The sequence below is a fragment of the Ambystoma mexicanum genome, chromosome 3p (genome assembly GCF_040938575.1).
Source record: "Ambystoma mexicanum isolate Mex_15411 chromosome 3p, UKY_AmexF1_1, whole genome shotgun sequence".
Taxonomy (NCBI): Eukaryota; Metazoa; Chordata; class Amphibia; order Caudata; family Ambystomatidae; genus Ambystoma; species Ambystoma mexicanum.
In genome coordinates, this window is record NC_090925.1 from 6,692,523 (window position 1) to 6,714,586 (window position 22,064).

At 51.8% G+C, this 22,064-nt stretch overlaps 1 protein-coding gene across 3 annotated transcripts in view; it reads right to left on the reverse strand.

Annotated features, from left to right (window-relative positions):
• FAM131B (family with sequence similarity 131 member B) overlaps window positions 1-22,064 on the reverse strand; it is a 446,901-nt gene that overhangs the window by 341,202 nt on the left and 83,635 nt on the right. The gene's annotated exons all lie outside the window — the stretch shown is intronic.

Genomic DNA, 22,064 nt, shown 5'->3' on the forward strand with positions numbered 1-22,064 from the left:
TTTGGCCACAGCATGGCATGGGCTGGTAGCTTGCTTATATTTTGTGAGTGTGGGGAATGTGTGCCCCCATAGTGAAAATCAAAAGTTGGCACCCATGAACCCACAGTTTAATTTCCTAATAACTGCTGTCAGTGCAATATAAGTAGAAGTAGTTTGACAAACATATATCTTGTGATAATACAGAAAGGAAGGTGCAGAAAAATCACAAGGTGTTTGTGTGGCAGTGTGACTAAAAAAATAAACACATTTAAAAGACAAACCGTCAATGTAAGTTTAAGAAGCATTTTTCTGTTTGGAAATGTCTTTTGTTTTTACTAGACAAGTGTAAACTGCACATTTGGAAAACAATAGTGTGCCCAGAATGTAGGGAGCCTATTTTGAACAGTGATGGCCCCACCCAGAGATATTCATGGCCAATTGATTCCTGTGGTGTCCCTTTGAGGCCAGAAGAACGAACACAGGCTAGGCGAATAGAACCTGCAAACATGCAAATACCGGCTGGGCAAAGGAGCACCTTTAAGGCTCCTGGAAAGAGTTCTTTTCTGCAGGGTGGGAGGGCAGACCAGCTGTTAGGGAGGTCAAAACAGCCAATATGCAGGGTAATTGACCCCTTTTGCACCCTCTTTGGACACCTATCCCCTCTGCTCCTGAAGGCCATGGCCAAACACCTACAACAAAGAATCTATTATTCGAAGATTGACGCAAAACTCCACGCAACACAAAATGCTCGTCACTCACTATTAACATGGTGAAGGAACAGTGTGAACACTGGATGTTGGTGTTGTTGTTATTGCAAGGGAAATGGTAGAAAGACCGTAGTACAAAAGGCATGGCAGGGCGAGAAGAAACGGGAAGGATTCAAGGCACAAACACAGGGGCAGAATGCAGAGTGGTAATAAGGCAGATATGGCAAAGGCAGAGAGAAATAGGACAGCAACACCTCTCCTCTCCAGGAGAAAAGGGAATGGCAAAGGCAGAGAGAAACAAGACAGCAACACCTCTCCAGGAGACTGAGGAATGACAAAGTTAGAGAGAAACAGAACAGCAACACCTCTCCTCTCCAGGAGACAGCGGAATGGCAAAGGCAGAGAGAAACAAGACAGCAACACCTCTCCTCTCCAGGAGAAAAGGGAATGGCAAAGGCAGAGAGAAACAAGACAGCAACACCTCTCCTCTCCAGGAGAAAAGGGAATGACAAAGGCAGAGAGAAACAAGACAGCAACATCTCTCCAGGAGACAACGGAATGGCAAAGGCAGAGGGAAACAAGACAGCAACACCTCTCCTCTCCAGGAGAAAAGGGAATGGCAAAAGCAGAGAGAAACAAGACAACAACACCTCTCCTCTCCAGGAGAAAAGGGAATGGCAAAGGCAGAGAGAAACAAGACACCAACACCTCTCCAGGAGACTGAGGAATGGCAAAGTTAGAGAGAAACAGAACAGCAACACCTCTCCTCTCCAAGAGACAGCAGAATGGCAAAGGCAGAGAGAAACAGGGCAGCAATACCTCGCCAGGAGAAAGGGGAATGGTAAAGGCAGAGAGAAACAGGACAGCAATACCTCTCCACTTCAGGAGACAGAGGAATTGCAAAGGCAGGGATAAACAGGACAGCAACACCTCTCCTCTCCAGGAGACGGTGAAGGGTGTGATGTGCTGTCAGGAAGTCAAGAACATTATTTGACGGATCCAGCATGAAACTGAGGCTCTACCTCTGTTGCCATGGCATTGGACCACACATGCCTCAATGCCTGCAGCAGGCCTGCAACTAGGCTAAACTTTCAGGGGGTGGGGCTAACTGCAAAGACTGTGGGGGAGGATAAAACGTACTTGTGTGGGGCCAGCTAACTGCTTTACACATTCTAATGAGACTATTCTGGTGCAGCTTCAATGTTACAATCTATTAACTCCCCACGTCTGAAAGCACACTTAAGGATTTATGTGAGAAAGAGCAATCTCCTATCCCCCATTTTTCCAATCACCCCCCTGGCATGCAAGTACTTAACCCACATCACGATTCTAACTGCCTACACAAACATGCACATGAATGCAATCGCTAGCACTGGAAGGCAACCGCTAGCACTGGAATGCAATCGCTAGCACTGGAGGGAAATCACTAGCACTGGAAGGCAATCGCTAGCACTGGAATGCAATCGCTAGCACTGGAAGGCAATCACTAGCACTAGAAGGCAATCGCTAGCACTGGAAAGCAAACGCTAGCACTGGAATGCTATCGCTAGCACTGGAATGCTATTGCTAGCACTGGAAGGCAATCACAAGCACTAGAAGGCAATCGCTAGCACTGGAATGCAATCGCTAGCACTGGAGGGCAATCACTAGCACTGGAAGGCAATCGCTAGCACTGGAATGCTATCGCTAGCACTGGAAGGCAATCGCTAGCACTGGAAGGCAATCGCTAGCACTGGAAGCGATCGCTAGCACTGGAAGGCAATCGCTAGCACTGGAAGGCAATCGCTAGCACTGGAAGGCAATCGCTAGCACTGGAAGGCTATCGCTAGCACTGGAATGCAATCGCTAGCACTGGAAGGCAATCGCTAGCACTGGAAGGCAATCGCTAGCACTGGAATGCTATCGCTAGCACTGGAATGCTATCGCTAGCACTGGAAGGCAATCGCTAGCACTGGAAGCGATCGCTAGCACTGGAAGGCAATCACTAGCACTGGAATGCAATCGCTAGCACTGGAAGGCAATCACAAGCACTAGAAGGCAATTGCTAGCACTGGAAGTCAATCGCTAGCACTGGAGGGCAATCGCTAGCACTGGAGGGAAATCACTAGCACTGGAAGGCAATCGCTAGCACTGGAATGCAATCACTAGCACTGGAGGGCAATCACTAGCACTGGAATGCTATCGCTAGCACTGGAATGCTATCGCTAGCACTGGAAGGCAATCACTAGGACTGGAATGCAATCGCTAGCACTGGAAGGCAATCACAAGCACTAGAAGGCAATCGCTAGCACTGGAAGGCAATCGCTAGCACTGGAATGCAATCGCTAGCACTGGAGGGCAATCACTAGCACTGGAAGGCAATCGCTAGCACTGGAAGCGATCGCTAGCACTGGAAGGCAATCGCTAGCACTGGAATGCTATCGCTAGCACTGGAATGCTATCGCTAGCACTGGAAGGCAATCGCTAGCACTGGAATGCTATCGCTAGCACTGGAAGCGATCGCTAGCACTGGAAGGCAATCGCTAGCACTGGAATGCTATCGCTAGCACTGGAAGGCAATCGCTAGCACTGGAAGCGATCGCTAGCACTGGAAGGCAATCACTAGCACTGGAATGCAATCGCTAGCACTGGAAGGCAATCACAAGCACTAGAAGGCAATCGCTAGCACTGGAAGGCAATCGCTAGCACTGGAGGGCAATCGCTAGCACTGGAGGGAAATCACTAGCACTGGAAGGCAATCGCTAGCACTGGAATGCAATCGCTAGCACTGGAGGGCAATCGCTAGCACTGGAATGCTATCGCTAGCACTGGAATGCTATCGCTAGCACTGGAAGGCAATTGCTAGCACTGGAAGGCAATCACTAGCACTGGAATGCAATCGCTAGCACTGGAAGGCAATCACAAGCACTAGAAGGCAATCGCTAGCACTGGAAGGCAATCGCTAGCACTGGAATGCAATCGCTAGCACTGGAGGGCAATCACTAGCACTGGAAGGCAATCGCTAGCACTAGAAGGCAATCGCTAGCACTGGAAGGCAATCGCAGCACTGGAGGGAAATCACTAGCACTGGAAGGCAATCGCTAGCACTGGAAGGCAATCGCTAGCACTGGAAGGCAATCACTAGCACTGGAAGGCAATCGCTAGCACTGGAAGGCAATCACAAGCACTAGAAGGCAATCGCTAGCACTGAAAGGCAATCGCTAGCACTGGAATGCTATCGCTAGCACTGGAATGCTATCGCTAGCACTGGAAGGCAATCGCTAGCACTGGAATGCAATCGCTAGCACTGAAAGGCAATCGCTAGCACTGGAAGGCAATCGCTAGCACTGGAATGCAATCACTAGCACTGGAAGCGATCGCTAGCACTGGAAGGCAATCACTAGCACTGGAATGCAATCGCTAGCACTGGAATGCAATCGCTAGCACTGGAAGGCAATCGCTAGCACTGGAATGCAATCGTTAGCACTGGAATGCAATCGCTAGCACTGGAAGGCAATCGCTAGCACTGGAAGGCAATCGCTAGCATTGGAATGCAATCGCTAGCACTGGAAGCGATCGCTAGCACTGGAAGCGATCGCTAGCACTGGAAGGCAATCGCTAGCACTGGAATGCTATCGCTAGCACTGGAAGGCAATCGCTAGCACTGGAATGCAATCGCTAGCACTGGAAGGCAATCGCTAGCACTGGAAAGCAATCGCTAGCACTGGAATGCAATCGCTAGCACTGGAAGGCAATCGCTAGCACTGGAATGCAATCGCTAGCACTGGAAGGCAATCGCTAGCACTGGAATGCAATCGCTAGCACTCGAAGCGATCGCTAGCACTGGAAGGCAATCACTAGCACTGGAATGCAATCGCTAGCACTGGAATGCAATCGCTAGCACTGGAAGGCAATCGCTAGCACTGGAATGCAATCGTTAGCACTGGAATGCAATCGTTAGCACTGGAAGGCAATCGCTAGCACTGGAAGACAATCGCTAGCACTGGAAGGCAATCGCTAGCACTGGAAGGTAATCGCTAGGCACCACTGGCATGAGGGGAACTGAGAGGTCCCTGTGCAGTAGCATGACGCCCCCCATGTGAGGCCGCTTCAGAGGCCGGGAGAGCTGAACCAGTAATAAGTGGCCAGGACCAGGGGGTGGACTGGGAACCAAAAGAGCCCTGGGAATAATTTTAAAATGATGGCCCCATATATCACATTTTCAGTAAGTCCAACCCTTTTCCTATGAGAACATCTGGAAATAAACTAGGTTACCACACAAAAGAGGCTCAGGGTGCAGAGGCCTACTGGGAAATCTCCAGAGTTCCCTATAGGCCGGTCCACACCCGCCCAGGGTGCTGAGGCCTACCGGGTAATCTCCAGAGTTCCCTATAGGCCAATCCACACCCACGCAGGGTGCAGAGGCCTACCAGGAAATCTCCCAAGTTCCCTGTAGGCCAGTCCACCCCTGCCCGGTGGACTGGGAACTAAAAGAGGCCCTGGAAATAATTACTGGGGACCAAAAGAGGCCCTGGAAATAATTTTCAAAGTGGCCCCATATGACACATTTCCAGCAAGCCCAATGCTTTTACTACGAGAAAATCTGGAAATACCACACAAAAGAGGCCCAGGGTGCAGAGGCCCACCGGGAAATCTCCAGAGTCCCCTATAGGCCAGTCCACCCCAGGGTGCAGAGGCCTACTGGGAAATCTCGCAAGTTCCCTATAGGCCAGTCTACACCCGCCCAGGGTGCAGAGGCCTACCAGGAAATCTCCTAAATTCCCTGTAGGCAAGTCCACCCCTGCACAGGGTGCAGAGGCCTACTGGGAAATCTCCAGGGTTCCCTATAAGCCAGTCCACCCTGCCCAGGGTGCAGAGGCCTACTGGGAAATCTCCAGAGTTCCCTATAGGCCAGTCCACACCCGCCCAGGGTGCAGAGACCTACCGGGAAATCTCCCGAGTTCCCTGTAGGCCAGTCCACCAGCAGGGTGCAGAGGCCTACCGGGAAATCTCCCGAGTTACCTGTAGGTCAGTCCACATCCTCCCAGGGTGCTGAGGCCTACCGGGAAATCTCCAGAGTTCCCTATAGGCCCGTCCACCCCTGCCCAGGGTGCAGAGGCCTACTGGGAAATCCCCCGAGTTCCCTATAGGCCCGTCCACCCCCGCCCAGGGTGCAGAGGCCTGCTGGGAAATCTCCAGAGTTCCCTACAGGCCAGTCCACACCTGCCCAGGGTGCAGAGGCCTACTGGGAAATCTCCTGAGTTCCCTGTAGGCCAGTCCTACCCTGCTCAGGGTGCAGAGGCCCATTGGGAAATCTCCAGAGTTCCCTGTAGGCCAGTCCAACCCTGCACAGGGTGCAGAGGCCTACCTGGAAATCTCCCGAGTTCCCTATAGGCCAGTCTACACCTGCCCAGGGTGCAGAGGCCTACTGGGAAATCTCCTTAGTTCCCTGTAGGCCAGTCGACCCCTGCCCAGGGTGCAGAGGCCTACTGGGAAATCTCCAGGGTTCCCTATAAGCCAGACTACACCCGCCCAGGGTGCAGAGGCCTACCTGGAAATCTCCAGAGTTCCCTATAGGCCGGTCAACCCCTGCCCATGGTGCAGAGGCCTACTGGTAAATCTCCAGAGTTCCCTTTAGGCCAGTCCACACATGCCCAGGGTGCAGAGGGCTACTGGGAAATCTCCAGAGTTCCCTGTAGGCCAGTCCACGCATGCCCAGAGTGCAGAAGCCTACTGGGAAATCTCCAGAGTTCCCTGTAGGCCAGTCCACACCCACCCAGGGTGCAGAGGCCTACTGATAAATCTCCCGTCTTCCCTGTAGGCCAGTCCACCCCTGCCCAGGGTGCAGAGGCCTACCGGTAAATCTCCAGAGTTCCCTATAGGCCGGTCTACACCCGCCCAGGGTGCAGAGGCCTACTGGGAAATCTCCTAAGTTCCCTGTAGGCCAGTCCACCCCTGCACAGGGTGCAGAGGCCTACTGGGAAATCTCCAGGGTTCCCTATAAGCCAGTCCACACTCGCCCAGGGTGCAGAGGCCTACTGGGAAATCTCCAGAGTTCCCTATAGGCCAGTCCACACCCGCCCAGGGTGCAGAGGCCTACCGGGAAATCTCCTGAGTTCCCTGTAGGCCAGTCCACCCTGCCCAGGGTGCAGAGGCCTACCGGGAAATCTCCCGAGTTCCCTATATGTCAGTCCACACCCGCCCAGGGTGCTGAGGCCTACCAGGAAATCTCCAGAGTTCCCTATAGGCCCGTCCACCCCTGCCCAGGGTGCAGAGGCCTACTGGGAAATCCCCCGAGTTCCCTATAGGCCCGTCCACCCCCGCCCAGGGTGCAGAGGCCTACTGGAAAATCCCCTGAGTTCCCTATAGGCCGGTCCACCCTGCCCAGGGTGCAGAGGCCTACTGGGAAATCTCCAGAGTTCCCTATAGGCCAGTCCACACCCGCCCAGGGTGCAGAGGCCTACCGGGAAATCTCCTGAGTTCCCTGTAGGCCAGTCCACCCATGCCCAGAGTGCAGAAGCCTACTGGGAAATCTCCAGAGTTCCCTATAGGCCAGTCCACACCCACCCAGGGTGCAGCGGCCTACTGATAAATCTCCCGTCTTCCCTGTAGGCCAGTCCACCCCTGCCCAGGGTGCAGAGGCCTACCGGTAAATCTCCAGAGTTCCCTATAGGCCGGTCTACACCCGCCCAGGGTGCAGAGGCATACTGGGAAATCTCCTAAGTTCCCTGTAGGCCAGTCCACCCCTGCACAGGGTGCAGAGGCCTACTGGGAAATCTCCAGGGTTCCCTATAAGCCAGTCCACACCCGCCCAGGGTGCAGAGGCCCACCTGGAAATCTCCAGAGTTCCCTATAGGCCGGTCCACCCTGCCCAGGGTGCAGAGGCCTACTGGGAAATCTCCAGAGTTCCCTATAGGCCAGTCCACACCCGCCCAGGGTGCAGAGGCCTACCGGGAAATCTCCTGAGTTCCCTGTAGGCCAGTCCACCCTGCCCAGGGTGCAGAGGCCTACCGGGAAATCTCCCGAGTTCCCTATAGGTCAGTCCACACCCGCCCAGGGTGCTGAGGCCTACCAGGAAATCTCCAGAGTTCCCTATAGGCCCGTCCACCCCTGCCCAGGGTGCAGAGGCCTACTGGGAAATCCCCCGAGTTCCCTATAGGCCCGTCCACCCCCGCCCAGGGTGCAGAGGCCTACTGGAAAATCCCCTGAGTTCCCTATATGCCAGTCCTCCCCTGCCCAGGGTGCAGAGGCCTGCTGGGAAATCTCCAGAGTTCCCTATAGGCCGGTCCACCCTGCCCAGGGTGCAGAGGCCTACTGGGAAATCTCCAGAGTTCCCTATAGGCCAGTCCACACCCGCCCAGGGTGCAGAGGCCTACCGGGAAATCTCCTGAGTTCCCTGTAGGCCAGTCCACCCTGCCCAGGGTGCAGAGGCCTACCGGGAAATCTCCCGAGTTCCCTATAGGTCAGTCCACACCCGCCCAGGGTGCTGAGGCCTACCAGGAAATCTCCAGAGTTCCCTATAGGCCCGTCCACCCCTGCCCAGGGTGCAGAGGCCTACTGGGAAATCCCCCGAGTTCCCTATAGGCCCGTCCACCCCCGCCCTGGGTGCAGAGGCCTACTGGAAAATCCCCTGAGTTCCCTATATGCCAGTCCTCCCCTGCCCAGGGTGCAGAGGCCTGCTGGGAAATCTCCAGAGTTCCCTACAGGCCAGTCCACACCTGCCCAGGGTGCAGAGGCCTACTGGGAAATCTCCCGAGTTCCCTGTAGGCCAGTCCTACCCTGCTCAGGGTGCAGAGGCCCATTGGCAAATCTCCAGAGTTCCCTGTAGGCCAGTCCAACCCTGCACAGGGTGCAGAGGCCTACCTGGAAATCTCCCGAGTTCCCTATAGGCCAGTCTACACCTGCCCAGGGTGCAGAGGCCTACCGGGAAATCTCCTTAGTTCCCTGTAGGCCGGTCCACCCCTGCCCAGGGTGCAGAGGCCTACTGGGAAATCTCCAGGGTTCCCTATAAACCAGACTACACCCGCCCAGGGTGCAGAGGCCTACCTGGAAATCTCCAGAGTTCCCTATAGGCCGATCAACCCCTGCCCAGGGTGCAGAGGCCTACTGGTAAATCTCCAGAGTTCCCTGTAGGCCAGTCCACACATGCCCAGGGTGCAGAGGGCTACCGGGAAATCTCCCGAGTTCCCTGTAGGCCAGTCCACCCATGCCCAGGGTGCAGAAGCCTACTGGGAAATTTCCAGAGTTCCCTATAGGCCAGTCCACACCAACCCAGGGTGCAGAGGCCTACTGATAAATCTCCTGTGTTCCCTGTAGGCCAGTCCTACCCTGCTCAGGGTGCAGAGGCCCATTGGGAAATCTCCAGAGTTCCCTATAGGCCGCTCTACACCCGCCCAGGGTGCAGAGGCCTACTGGGAAATCTCCTAAATTCCCTGTAGGCCAGTCCACACCCACCCAGGGTGCAGAGGCCTACCGGGAAATTCCCGAGTTCCCTGTAGGCCATTCCACCCTGCCCAGGGTGCAGAGGCCTACCGGGAAATCTCCCGAGTTCCCTATAGGTCGGTCCACACCCGCCCAGGGTGCTGAGGCCTACCAGGAAATCTCCCGAGTTCCCTATAGGTCAGTCCACACCCGCCCAGGGTGCTGAGGCCTACTAGGAAATCTCCAGAGTTCCCTATAGGCCCGTCCACCCCTGCCCAGGGTGCAGAGGCCTACTGGGAAATCCCCCGAGTTCCCTATAGGCCCGTCCACCCCCGCCCAGGGTGCAGAGGCCTACTGGGAAATCCCCCGAGTTCCCTATATGCCATTCCTCCCCTGTCCAGGGTGCAGAGGCCTGCTGGGAAATATCCAGAGTTCCCTACAGGCCAGTCCACACCTGCCCAGGGTGCAGAGGCCTACTGGGAAATCTCCCGAGTTCCCTGTAGGCCAGTCCTACCCTGCTCAGGGTGCAGAGGCCCATTGGGAAATCTCCAGAGTTCCCTGTAGGCCAGTCCAACCCTGCACAGGGTGCAGAGGCCTACCTGGAAATCTCCCGAGTTCCCTATAGGCCAGTCTACACCTGCCCAGGGTGCAGAGGCCTACCGGGAAATCTCCTTAGTTCCCTGTAGGCCGGTCCACCCCTGCCCATGGTGCAGAGGCCTACGGGGAAATCTCCAGGGTTCCCTATAAGCCAGACTACACCCGCCCAGGGTGCAGAGGCCTACCTGGAAATCTCCTGAGTTCCCTATAGGCCGGTCAACCCCTGCCCAGGGTGCAGAGGCCTACTGGTAAATCTCCAGAGTTCCCTGTAGGCCAGTCCACACATGCCCAGGGTGCAGAGGGCTAGAGGGAAATCTCCCGAGTTCCCTGTAGGCCAGTCCACCCATGCCCAGGGTGCAGAAGCCTACTGGGAAATCTCCAGAGTTCCCTATAGGGCAGTCCACACCAACCCAGGGTGCAGAGGCCTACTGATAAATCTCCCGTGTTCCCTGTAGGCCAGTCCACACCCGCCCAGGGTGCAGAGGCCTACCGATAAATCTCCTGTGTTCCCTGTAGGCCAGTCCACCCCTGCCCAGGGTGCAGAGGCCTACCGGGAAATCTCCAGAGTTCCCTATAGGCCGGTGAACCCCCGCCCAGGGTGCAGAGGCCTACCGGGAAATCTCCAAAGTTCCATATAGGCCGGTCCACCCCCGCCCAGGGTGTAGAGGCTTGCTGGGAAATCTCCAGAGTTCCCTATAGGCCAGTCCACACCTGCCCAGGGTGCAGAGGCCTACTGGGAAATTCCCTGGGTTCCCTTTATGCCAGTCCTCCCCTGCCCAGGGTGCAGAGGCCTGCTGGGAAATCTCCAGAGTTCCCTACAGGACAGTCCACACCTGCCCAGGGTGCAGAGGCCTACTGGGAAATCTCCCGAGTTCCCTGTAGGCCAGTCCTACCCTGCTCAGGGTTCAGAGGCCCACTGGGAAATCTCCAGAGTTCCCTGTAGGCCAGTCCAACCCTGCCCAGGGTGCAGAGGCCTACCTGGAAATCTCCAGAGTTCCCTATAGGCCAGTCCACCCCTGCCCAGGACAGGTAGATTCAACAGGATACTGTTTCTCTGGGTAAAGCACTGCACTGGGCTGGCCATGCCACTAGTTCTTTGGGTAAAGCACTGCACTGAGATTACAAGGCTACTAGTAATTTGGGTAAAGCACTGCACTTACTTTAGCAGCCCACTAGACCTTTGGGAAAGGCACTGCACAGAGCTGACCATGCTGCTAGTCCTTTAGGTAAAACACTGCACTGAGTTTAGCAGGCCACTACACTGAGTTTAGCAAACTACTAGTACTTTGGGTAACACATTGCACCGAGATTAACAGACCACTAGTCTGTTGGATAAAGCACTGCACTTAGTATAGCAGGACACTAGCCCTTTGGATAAAGCAATGCACTGGGTGTAGCAGGACACTCACCCTTTGGGTATGTCGAACGGGAAATCATATCATGCCTCCTTTATTGTATATATTGGCCTAAACCCAGTCGCTCTGCGAAGAAATCCACCTTGCAAGGTCCTGACCTTAGATCTGTGTTAGCCGCCATTTTAGGTTCATCCGCCATTTTAGATTCTCACTCTAAAGTCACCCTGTGTTCTAAGATGGTGGACAGTGTCGTTTTGAATGTAACATGGCCGTCTTGACCTCTGCGTACAAATTAATGTGTAAACTGCCCGCAGGCCAAATGTTAGTTTCATGTACTGAGACCTTGTCCTTCGTTGACCTGTGTATAGAGGATTACCTGTACCAACGAAGCTAATCCATGAACATATACTGTGCACAATACTGTTCGAGCATCTTATGTGAACACTTGTTTTACTATATTCTATAAAGATATGTACGAAGGCTCAATGTGAAATCTGAAAACACACTGTTGCTATTGTAACTTGTTGGCAAATGTATTAAGGATAACCCCTAGATGTATAGATGCATAAATTAGGAACAAACTCGGCATGAACCCCTAGCCCAAGGAAATGGTTAACCTACAACCTACAAGTGGGTTGGACATCATGTTTTGGATTGTATAAAAGGTGCGACTATTTTCATGTACAGTCCCACTCACTGAACACACCGAACAGGGCTGGTATTCGCTGTGTTGTACTGAGGGCCTGATAGATAGCTGTTGCTTTGTCCTTTGAAACTGTTCAGTCATAGAATAAAGATCTGTGTATCTTTTGAACCCGTGTTTGGTGTATTTCCTTTTGGGGTACTCAGCCTCGATATCTTCTTTTTGCTTTCACAGATGGCGCCCGAATAGGGACCCTCAAGATTGATGCCAGCTCGTTGAAGGTTGACGTGGCTATCGGACCGGGATCGGACAGTGTAAAAGGGGCCCCTTTCCTGAATGAGACGCGACACCTCAGCAGCGCTGCATGGCCTGATCCCTCGCGGTCCGAGTCGGCATCTTGGCGAGGGTCCATTTATCGAGGGCGGCAGATTTGCCAAAATCACCAAACACGAGGTAAAATTTGTTAGAAAACTTTGAAATCCGATCGGACCTCCTTAGGCTTGATCAGGTGAGTCGTGACCCGATTCTTAAGTATCCTGATAATTTGTTTTGGGGTATTGTTCTTGCAAGTACAATTATTGACCAGGTAACACCAGTATTCTGTTATGCCTGGGAAATTGTCTGCCTGCTTCAGGGAGTTATTCTGCAGTGACAGATAATCTTTGGAATTTGGCGGTCCGGCGCCACAGGAGGGTTCGGCGGCTTGTACTATGTACTGTAAGCAGGGCATTGGTAGTATAGTGTTTAATGATATTTGCCACAGACAAACTAGACATGCTTCCGAACTTCAGTGGCCAATCAATGGTAGATTTGAAATCCCTCGTATTGAGTATTTAGAATCAATATTATTAAAGAAAAAGGCTAGACTTGCAGCATTTGAAGTGTTACAGAATTGGAAGAAAGAAGCTTTACAGCAGCTTAACAGTAGAGAAAAACATGCGCGGTCATAAGACGAACGCCGAAAAAGCATTGTTATATGACTAAGATAAACAGTCTGAGTCAGCTAGGAATATGGATAGGGCTTTCTCGCTTGGTATCCAGAAAATCTATCCTTCTAAAGAGTTTCATGTTTCCGATGAATTTATCGATAAATTGTTAAATGAACGAAGGCCTAGTGCCACTGCGCCACCTCTGTATGTTCCTCTTCCTGCTGGTTTGCCTCTTCCTGCTGTTATTCCTCCTCCTGCTCCTCCTGCTGCTCCTATCATCCCTCCTGCTGTTCCTCTTCCTCCAGTCGTTGGTCCTCCTTTTGTTGCTGTTCCTCCACCTGCTCCTCCACTTTTGCCCGTTGTGCCAGTGATAACTCCTCCGTTGAGTTTGCCTATTCTTCCAAGTGGTCCTGCACCGCTTGTAGTTGGTCAAGGAGCGGGATCGAGGGTTGTCACTCGCAATACTGTACCTCCAGAGAAGAAACGTGAATTGATTGCGTGGGCTAAGCATTGTATGGAGAAGGGTGATCAAGCTGATGTTTTTGCCCCACTTTCTAATATGGACAATTTTCCTGAGAAAAATGTTTTTATTGAGGGATTAGGGATTCATTTGTGTGTAATGTGGGACAGATTAAACGATACAGATCTCCGACAAGGGTTGAGGGATCTGAAAACCTTAGCGTTCTCTAGAGACACTGTGGAGAAAGTCAAGAGCATGTTGAGAGGGTATTTGAGTATAGAAAGAAGTTGGGAAGGTTACAGAATGAGGATGAAGATGGAGATAGTTTGGACATTATGTATGTGCAGAAATGGTTCCTTCCTTGTCATAAATCGATATCTGAGGAAATGCGAATTTGTACGAAAGACGCAATTAGAAGGATCTCAGACACATCGATAACTCCTGTTGAAGTATATGACACGTATAGTCAGTATGCGCCAGAAATGCAGAGGAAGGTGATACAGGTAATGGTAGAGTACCTACAGGATGAGTGTGTAAAAAGAAAGATGTGTTGTCCCACAGAGTTATTGAGTATTTACAAGAGAGCTTTTTCATTTGACACTTCTTTGGCTGCTTTAGTGCTAGATTTGGCTCTGTTGCTTAGTAAGCGTTCGGAGTTGCCTACATCTCAGTTGCCTATGAGAGAGGTTCCTCCGACACTTATCCCAAAAGTCGAGGTTCCAGCAGATGTCGGAACGGGTGCGCAAGCCTATGAAATACCTAAACATTATGTATCTCGGTTTGTTCACGTCCCGTTCTCAAGACAGGAAGTGAACACCATTAGGCAATCTATTCCCAAGTAAAAATAAGGGTGCCTGGCGGAGTCCTGATATACCCAGGGGGGCACATATATAATAATTAAAAAAATCAGGATGTGAGATCCTACAAATCAGCAGGCTATGGTTCTGAACAGAAAAGTTTATTTCAGAAAACCACAAGTGTTATAGTTCAATTAGTTTACATAGCTTTCGATAAGCACGAAAGGCTCCAGAGGAACGGACAATAGTGATTGAGTGTGGTGGAAATACAGATTGAGTATTTACCTCTTTTGTGTTGAGGTACAGAGTTCCACCTAAAGGCACAGTGGTATACAACAGTTAGAGGAACATGTACTTATACAATAGTGCACCCGGGACATAGGGTGGTCCAGGGTACCGTAAACACGGGGTGTACACAACATAATCTACAAAACATACACGAAAAAGGGTATTTGCAGTTGTGTCACTGCGGATCGACATGGGTGTGTTTCGGCCAGGAAGGCAGAATTGTTGCCTGGATGGTGTTAGCCTTCTTCAGGATGAGCACCAAATGTGGTGTAGTCCATTTTGTCTGTGAATAGAGAAGGATTTGTAAGGATCTCGGGGTCTTATTATGTTATTTAGTGTATCATAACTGTGGCCTAGTGTTGCCATATCGAAGGACAGCTTACTTGCTCCTGTGTGAGCAGTGGTGATGCTGTACAGAATCATCCAAGGGTAAATGTTGGATGGTAGGTGCAGGGAATGCACTGGGGGAGCCGTGGGTTCCTGAGGTAACAATTGGTCAGGATCCAGTTGGCTAGAGGAGGGCCTAAGAAGGTCCCTCGTCTGAAAAAAAACAAAGATGGACGTGAGTATGAAGCGTTGGTGCCGACGTATAGGACTAGGGTGAGGGCATCCCTGGGTTGGTGGATAATATAGGATGCATGCATAAACGCTCCAGGGCGTGTCGGCAACCTGGTATCACCTGTTGCCTTAAGTGATTTAGGACGTGGAGGGTATTATCGACCCATTAAAATGAAATAAAAATAGCGCCAAAGTGGTATCTATATTGAGAAGTGCGTCCGAAATGGTGGTGCGTCGGTGTTCTACAGATGGGTCACATGAAGGGCCGAAAAGCAACCCTGGAAGAAGGAAGCCAGACGATCCAGAGTGCTTGGGAGACATGTCGGTGCACATCAGTACATCTAAATACATATTTTCTGCAACACCTTTAACAGACATAATATAATATGATATGTCATTTATAACGCGCCAATGCACAAATGCCAAGGGGGTTGGGGGGGGCAATAGATCGGTTTCGAGGCGAGAAATAAAGTATTAAAATTAACCCTGTGTGACCGTCTGTATTATTTTTGACAACAGTGTTACTCTGTATTTTGTCCACACCAATCTCCCCTGGAAAGGTCCTACTTTGCTCAACCATTGCTATTGCCCCCCTAACCCTGTTGGCATTTGAACTATAGCCCCTTGTCTCTCCTGGGAGCTGATCTATTGCCTCCCTCTAGCCCCCCTGGCATTTGAACTATAGCCCCTTGTCTCCCCTGTGAGCTGATCTATTGCCCCGCACCCCTTGTTATCTGAACTATAGCCCCTTGTCTCCCCTGTGAGCTGATCTATTGCCCCCACCCCTTGGTATCTGAACTATAGCCCCTTGTCTCTCCTGGGAGCTGATCTATTGCCCCCCACCCCTTGGTATCTGAACTATAGCCCCTTGTTTCCCCTTGGAGCTGTTCTATTGCCCCCACCCTTTGGTATCTGAACTATAGCCCCTTGCCTCTCCTGGGAGCTGATCTATTGCCCCCCACCCCTTGGTATCTGAACTATAGACCCTTGTCTCTCCTGGGAGCTGATCTATTGCCCCCCACCCCTTGGTATCTGAACTATAGCCCCTTGTCTCTCCTGGGAGCTGATCTATTGCCCCCACCCCTTGGTATCTGAACTATAGCCCCTTGTCTCTCCTGGGAGCTGATCTATTGCCCCCCACCCCTTGGTATCTGAACTATAGCCCCGTGTCTCTCCTGGGAGCTGATCTATTGCCCCCCTCCCCTTGGTATCTGAACTATAGCCCCTTGTCTCTCCTGGGAGCTGATCTATTGCCCCCACTCCTTGGCATTTGAACTATAGCCCCTTGTCTCTCCTGGGAGCTGATCTATTGCCCCCACCCCTTGACATTTGAACTATAGCCCCTTGTCTCTCCTGGGAGCTGATCTATTGCCCCCACCCCTTGGCATTTGAACTATAGCTCCTTGTCTCTCCTGGCGGCTGATCTATTGCCCCCACCCCTTGGTATCTGAACTATAGCCCCTTGTCTCTCCTGGGAGCGGATCTATTGCCCCCCACCCCTTGGTATCTGAATTATAGCCCCTTGTCTCTCCTGGCAGCTGATCTATTGCCCCCACCCCTTGGCATTTGAACTATAGCCCCTTGTCTCTCCTAGGAGCTGATCTATTGCCCCCACCCCTTGGTATCTGAACTATAGCCCCTTGTCTCTCCTGGGAGCTGATCTATTGCCCCTCCCCACCCCTTGGTATCTGAAGGCTCTTGTAACCAGGACTCATGTCTGGCAGAGAGACTCCCAGGACCCCCCTTGTTAATTTGTATATTTAAGTAACTTTGGGTCTCACCCTAAGTTACTAGGGGAATCCAGACGTGGACCCCTTGCTCACTATTCTTAGAGAGGCACAGCTACACCCTACTGATGAGGTTCAACCAGACCGAAACACGTGTCTGGGGTTGCTGTTGGTACTCTTGTTCAGAGGAGAATTGCCTAGCATTTCGGTGCTGACTGCCCCAGGGCAGGACAAAGAGTGATAAGTTTGGGATATTTCTTCTCTGTGAAAGATAGTGAGCTAAATACTCTGGGCAAGGCTCTTGTAACCAGGACTCATGTCTGGCAGAGAGTCTCCCAGGACCCCCCTTGTTATTTGCATATTTCAAGTAACTTTGTGTCTCACCCTAGGTTACTAGGGGAATCCAGACGTGGACCCCTTGCTCACTATTCTTAGAGAGGCACAGCTACACCCTACAGATGAGGTTCAACCAGACTGAAACATGTGTCTGGGGTTGCTGTTGGTACTCTTGTTCAGAGGAGAATTGCCTAGCATTTCGGTGCTGACTGCCCCAGGGCAGGACAAAGAGTGATATGGTTGGGATATTATTTCTCTGTGAAAGATAGTGAGCTAAAGACTCTGGGTAAGTCTCTCGTAACCAGGACTCATGTCTGACAGAGAGTCTCCCAAGACCCCCCTTGTTATTTGCCTTGTCTCTCCTGGGAGCTGATCTATTGCCCCCACCCCTTGGCATTTGAACTATAGCCCCTTGTCTCTCCTGGCAGCTGATCTATTGGCCTCCACCCCTTGGTATCTGAACTATAGCCCCTTGTCTCTCCTGCGAGCGGATCTATTGCCCCCCCACCCCTTGGTATCAGAACTATAGCCCCTTGTCTCTCCTGGGAGCTGATCTATTGCCCCCCAACCCCTTGGTATCAGAACTATAGCCTCTTGTCTCTCCTGGGAGCTGATCTATTGCCCCCCACCCCTTGGTATCTGAACTATAGCCCCTTGTCTCTCCTGGCAGCTGATCTATTGCCCCCCTCCCCTTGGTATCTGAACTATAGCCCCTTGTCTCTCCTGGGAGCTGATCTATTGCCCCCCTCCCCTTCGTGTCTGAACTATAGCCCCTTGTCTCTCCTGGGAGCTGAGCTAGTGGTGCCCCTTCCCTGTCCTCTGAACTGGCCTATGCACCGCACCCTGGCCCAACCCTCCAGGGATTTGAGCTGTTGCCCTTTCTCTCCTCTGGAAGTTGATCAGCCCAGTTTTATTGATCTTTCCCAGCTGAGACCACGCCCCCCTCCACCCTCACACTACCCTGCACCCCACAAACTACTGTTCCGGGATTAGGCCATTTCGGGCATCTGGGATGCAATTCCCCTGCCGCCCCAATGAAGAACGGAGGTTAAACAGCAGCGCGTGCGGAGATGAGTGCAACTCCTGCTCATTGCTGTAAAATGCCGGGTCTCCACAAAAGCAAGAGCAGCAAGAACACAGTGTGTACCCTCCCCCTCCCCCCACCCCTCCCCCCTCAGCGTCCCGAAGCGACCGGAGAAGGCGCTGGATGGATTACATCGACAAATCGATTGAGTGAGAACTGGGGGGACACCGAGAAGGCCAGGAAGCGGGGGGTGCAGGGGGAGGGTCGCATCCGAGACACCCGTGCATCGGCAAAAAGAGCCAAAATGCCAGCGCTGTGAACCCACGACCTTAAAGGGAAGTCATGTTTACTCCGTGTAGTGCCTGGAGCTCCGGGAGTAGAGCTGCGCGGCGCTAGATCTGTAGCTTGGACACGTGGGTCGCTACAGTTAGTACCCAACTGCATCTCGACACCGGAATCACCACCAAAGAGTTAAGAGAGTAGTGCAAGCAAGGCTGTGGGCGTCTCTGCAAGAACCCATGGAACACACCCAGTAATGCCGGAGAGAGAGAACAGGGAGGAAACGGAAGTTATCGAGGAGAGAAGTGAGACAGTACAAGCTGTGCAGGAATCTCACTACTTGCACCCTGATTCATGCAAGAGACTTCCCACGCAGGAAAAAAGACACTTTCTTATCCTATTTGTACTCAGGGCAGTTTCTAGTCCATTTTGTGTCCAGGGCGAAACACTAGGAATGCGCACCCCCACGTGCCATCCCGTGCGCCACTCCCACCGCACCCCGCGCGCCAACCCACCGCACCCCGTGCCTCTCCCACCTGACCCTGCATGCCACTCCAACCGCAACCCGCGCGCCTCTCCCGCCTCACCCCGCGCGCCACTCCCACCACACCCCGCGCGCCAACCCCACCGCACCCTGCGTGTCAACCCCACCTCACCATGCGCGCCACTCCCAAACTACACCGCTAAAGGACTCCTACCCAAAGTCAAACAGTCCCTCACACAAGGAATGAATTGCCATTTGCAACGGTGGGCCACTTTTTCATTGGTGCCCAAGACAATTGTATGCCCCAGTCCCACTTAGGCTGCAGATAATGAGGACTGGGCACACCAAGAGACCATGAATATGGCCTAGGATGCAGTATACAACCAACAAAGAACACAAGATGCTGAAGGGGGTTTGGAGGCAACCTAAGCCAAAAGGGCAATGACAAGGAGACACCTGAACCTAATAAACAATTACTTTATACAATTCTTTGAATGGGACTCAAGTGTGTGCTGTGATACAGTAAAGTCTGACTGTTGACTTGTTATAAGGATACACGGACCCGGATTATTTATTTATTCATGCAATGTTTGTTGGGTACCTGTATATTTATTTATTTATTTATTTATGCAATGTTTGTCGGATAAAGGTATCCGAAAAACATTGCATAAATAAATAAATTAGCCGTGTCCATGTACCCAATAAAGATTGCATAAATAAATAAATAAACCGGTCGTGGCTTAAAGAATATTTACTCAGCAACACTGGCCAAAACTAGTATCAGCATAAGTAACTAATCGCCAGTGCCATGGAAGTGGTTTTAAGTGGAATTGATACATAGTTTGGAAAAGAAACAGCATGAAAGAAATAGCACAGCTTTAAACTATTATTTTGGGAGAGGCAAAACTGCCTACAATGCCCGCCCTCTCCCCACACCACCTCCCCTCCCATCACAATGCCAACACAAAACAGGGTCGGACTGTGACAAGAAATAGGCCTGGTCACCCAATAAAAAAGTGGCCCACACCTAGCCTCAAAAAAGTGACCCACCCCTCGCCTCACGACCCTTGACCTCTGATGACATATGACATCACTGGAAGTGATGTCATTTGAACCCCACCCCAAAGTGACATCCTGGGAAGCGATGAAACATGACCTTTCACCCCTTGACAGAACAGGAAGTGGCATCAAATAGCATTGCTCCTAAGTACACTAAATTACTGTGAATGCAAGCAGACGTTCGAGGCCAAATGATAATATGGTATTGTATAGAATTTAAGCTTAAGGATGAAAGGCTTTTTGAAAAGAAAAAAACAATATTGGAAAAAATATACATATTCTTTCAATTATTTTTTTCCAAACTGGCCCAGGCATGGCCAGAAACTGGCCCCCACTCCCCAGGGACGATTTCGGCCTGGCCAATCCGACCCTGGGCACAAAACCATTCAGTGACTAATGGCCCAGCATTAGCAGTTTCTTGCCGGCATTGTGATTGGAGGGGCTGGTCTTAGCTGCAGGGGGACCCGAAATGTTTAATTGTTGTGCTTATGCCCCCACCCAACCCCAAGTGGCGCGAAAGTGGTCAGAGGGAGTCTCTAACTTCTGTAATGTCACATAATACTTGTCACATAATACTTGTGTACTATGTGTCATGACAGTTGAAGGTGCAGCGCCAGCACCTGCCTCGCAGAACTTTCCCCACGGCAATGCACTACCCGGCAAACTGGGGAATTTCATCCCCTCCAGAGGCTCCAGGCAATTGCACCCCCCCTGGGACTATTGCGCCTCTGGCAGCTGCCCGCCTCACCCAGGCAAGATACGGGCCTGTCTATACTTATAAAGCGCATCGTTTGTTCGCCGAAGGCATCATGGCGCTACGACTAGAGCGGTGGGACCCAACCACGGGAGTTAACAGTACTGGAAAAGAAATGATTTAAGAGCCAGCCAAAAGAGAAGGTGACCTCAGTGCCACACAGACAAAAAGAGAGAGAATTCCAAGCCTTTGCCTCAGCCTCTGAGAAGGTCTGGCCTCCGACCCGCGAGAGTCTAACCCTAGGAGGCTGAACAGTTTTCTGAGATTGAGAGCGCAGAGACCTGGAGAGTTCTTAGGGCCAACACTTCATTTGAAGGTATTCTGCTCCTGTTTTATAGAAGGCTTTCTGAACCAGACACAGCGGCCCTCATTACAACCCCAGCGCTAAACCATGGCGCTATTAGCACCATGGTTGGTGCCGGTGTTGTAACGAGTCCGCCATGGTGGAATGGGGAAATACCGCCCCATTCCAAGGTTGGCGGGGCGGTATTTCCCCATTTCACCATGGCCCTTCCCCATTCCCATTTTCGCCCCATAGGGCTCAATGGGACTGGGGAAGGCGCTAAGTACGGTACCGCAAATTGCGGTACCGTAATTAGCACCGAGGTCCCTTTGTGGCACCCTACTTTACCGGCTGGTAAAACCAGCCGTTAGGGTCGGGTCCCGCAAAGGGACCTCGCAATCAGGCATTAAGGGTTTAACGGCCCGACACCTTTTACGGCGCCGTTAAACCCTTAACGCCAGGGTCGGAATGACCCCCAGTGACTTAGATTGAATGCTCTGTTCGACTGGAAGCCAATTGTATTTGCGCAGAAGCAGCGTCATATGGGCGCAGAACGGGGGCTGGAGCACTGTTCTAGCTGCCATATTCTGAAACAACTGCAGAGAACGGAGCAGATGCGGGGGAGCTAAATACAGGCCATTACAGTAGCCAATGTTATTATTTACCAGGGAAGATACCACGAGAGCATGGAATTTAGATGGAATACAGGGAAGGACTTTCCGTAGGTTCTGCAATTTAAAATGAGCCTTCTGACAGGAAAAAGCAACCTGTACAGCGATAGATTTTGTGGCCGGAATTTTTACCCCTAGGTACTTCACTGATGACACGGGAGAGGGAAAAGGACCAAGGAACACGGGCCAGAAATCAGGGGTCCAAAACAAGGAGGGAGTAGCTGTACCAACCACCAACACCTCAGTCTTCTCACCATTCAATTTGATACAATTCAAAGCCATCCAATCGCCAACTAATTTTAAGCAGCTCCACAGACGAGCAGCCGTCTCAGGCTGAGTTAGATCAAGACGCACAATAATTTGCATGGGTTAAGCAGGACATTTCATGATACTATCGGATCTAGAGATATGCCCAACCTTTCAGGATCTTCTGGGTCTAGAGATTATGCAGGTCATTTGATGATGGTAGCAGGTCTAGAGATCCGCCAGACATTTCAGGATCTTCTGGGTCTACAGATTATGCAGGACATTTCAGGATGCTAGCGGGTCTAGAGATACGCCAGACGTTTCAGGAGCTTTTGGGCCTAGAGATACGCCAGACGTTTCAGGAGCTTTTGGGTCTAAAGATACGCCAGACGTTTCAGGAGCTTTTGGGTCTAGAGATACGCCAGACGTTTCAGGAGCTTTTGGGCCTAGAGATACGCCAGACGTTTCAGGATCTTCTGGGTCTACAG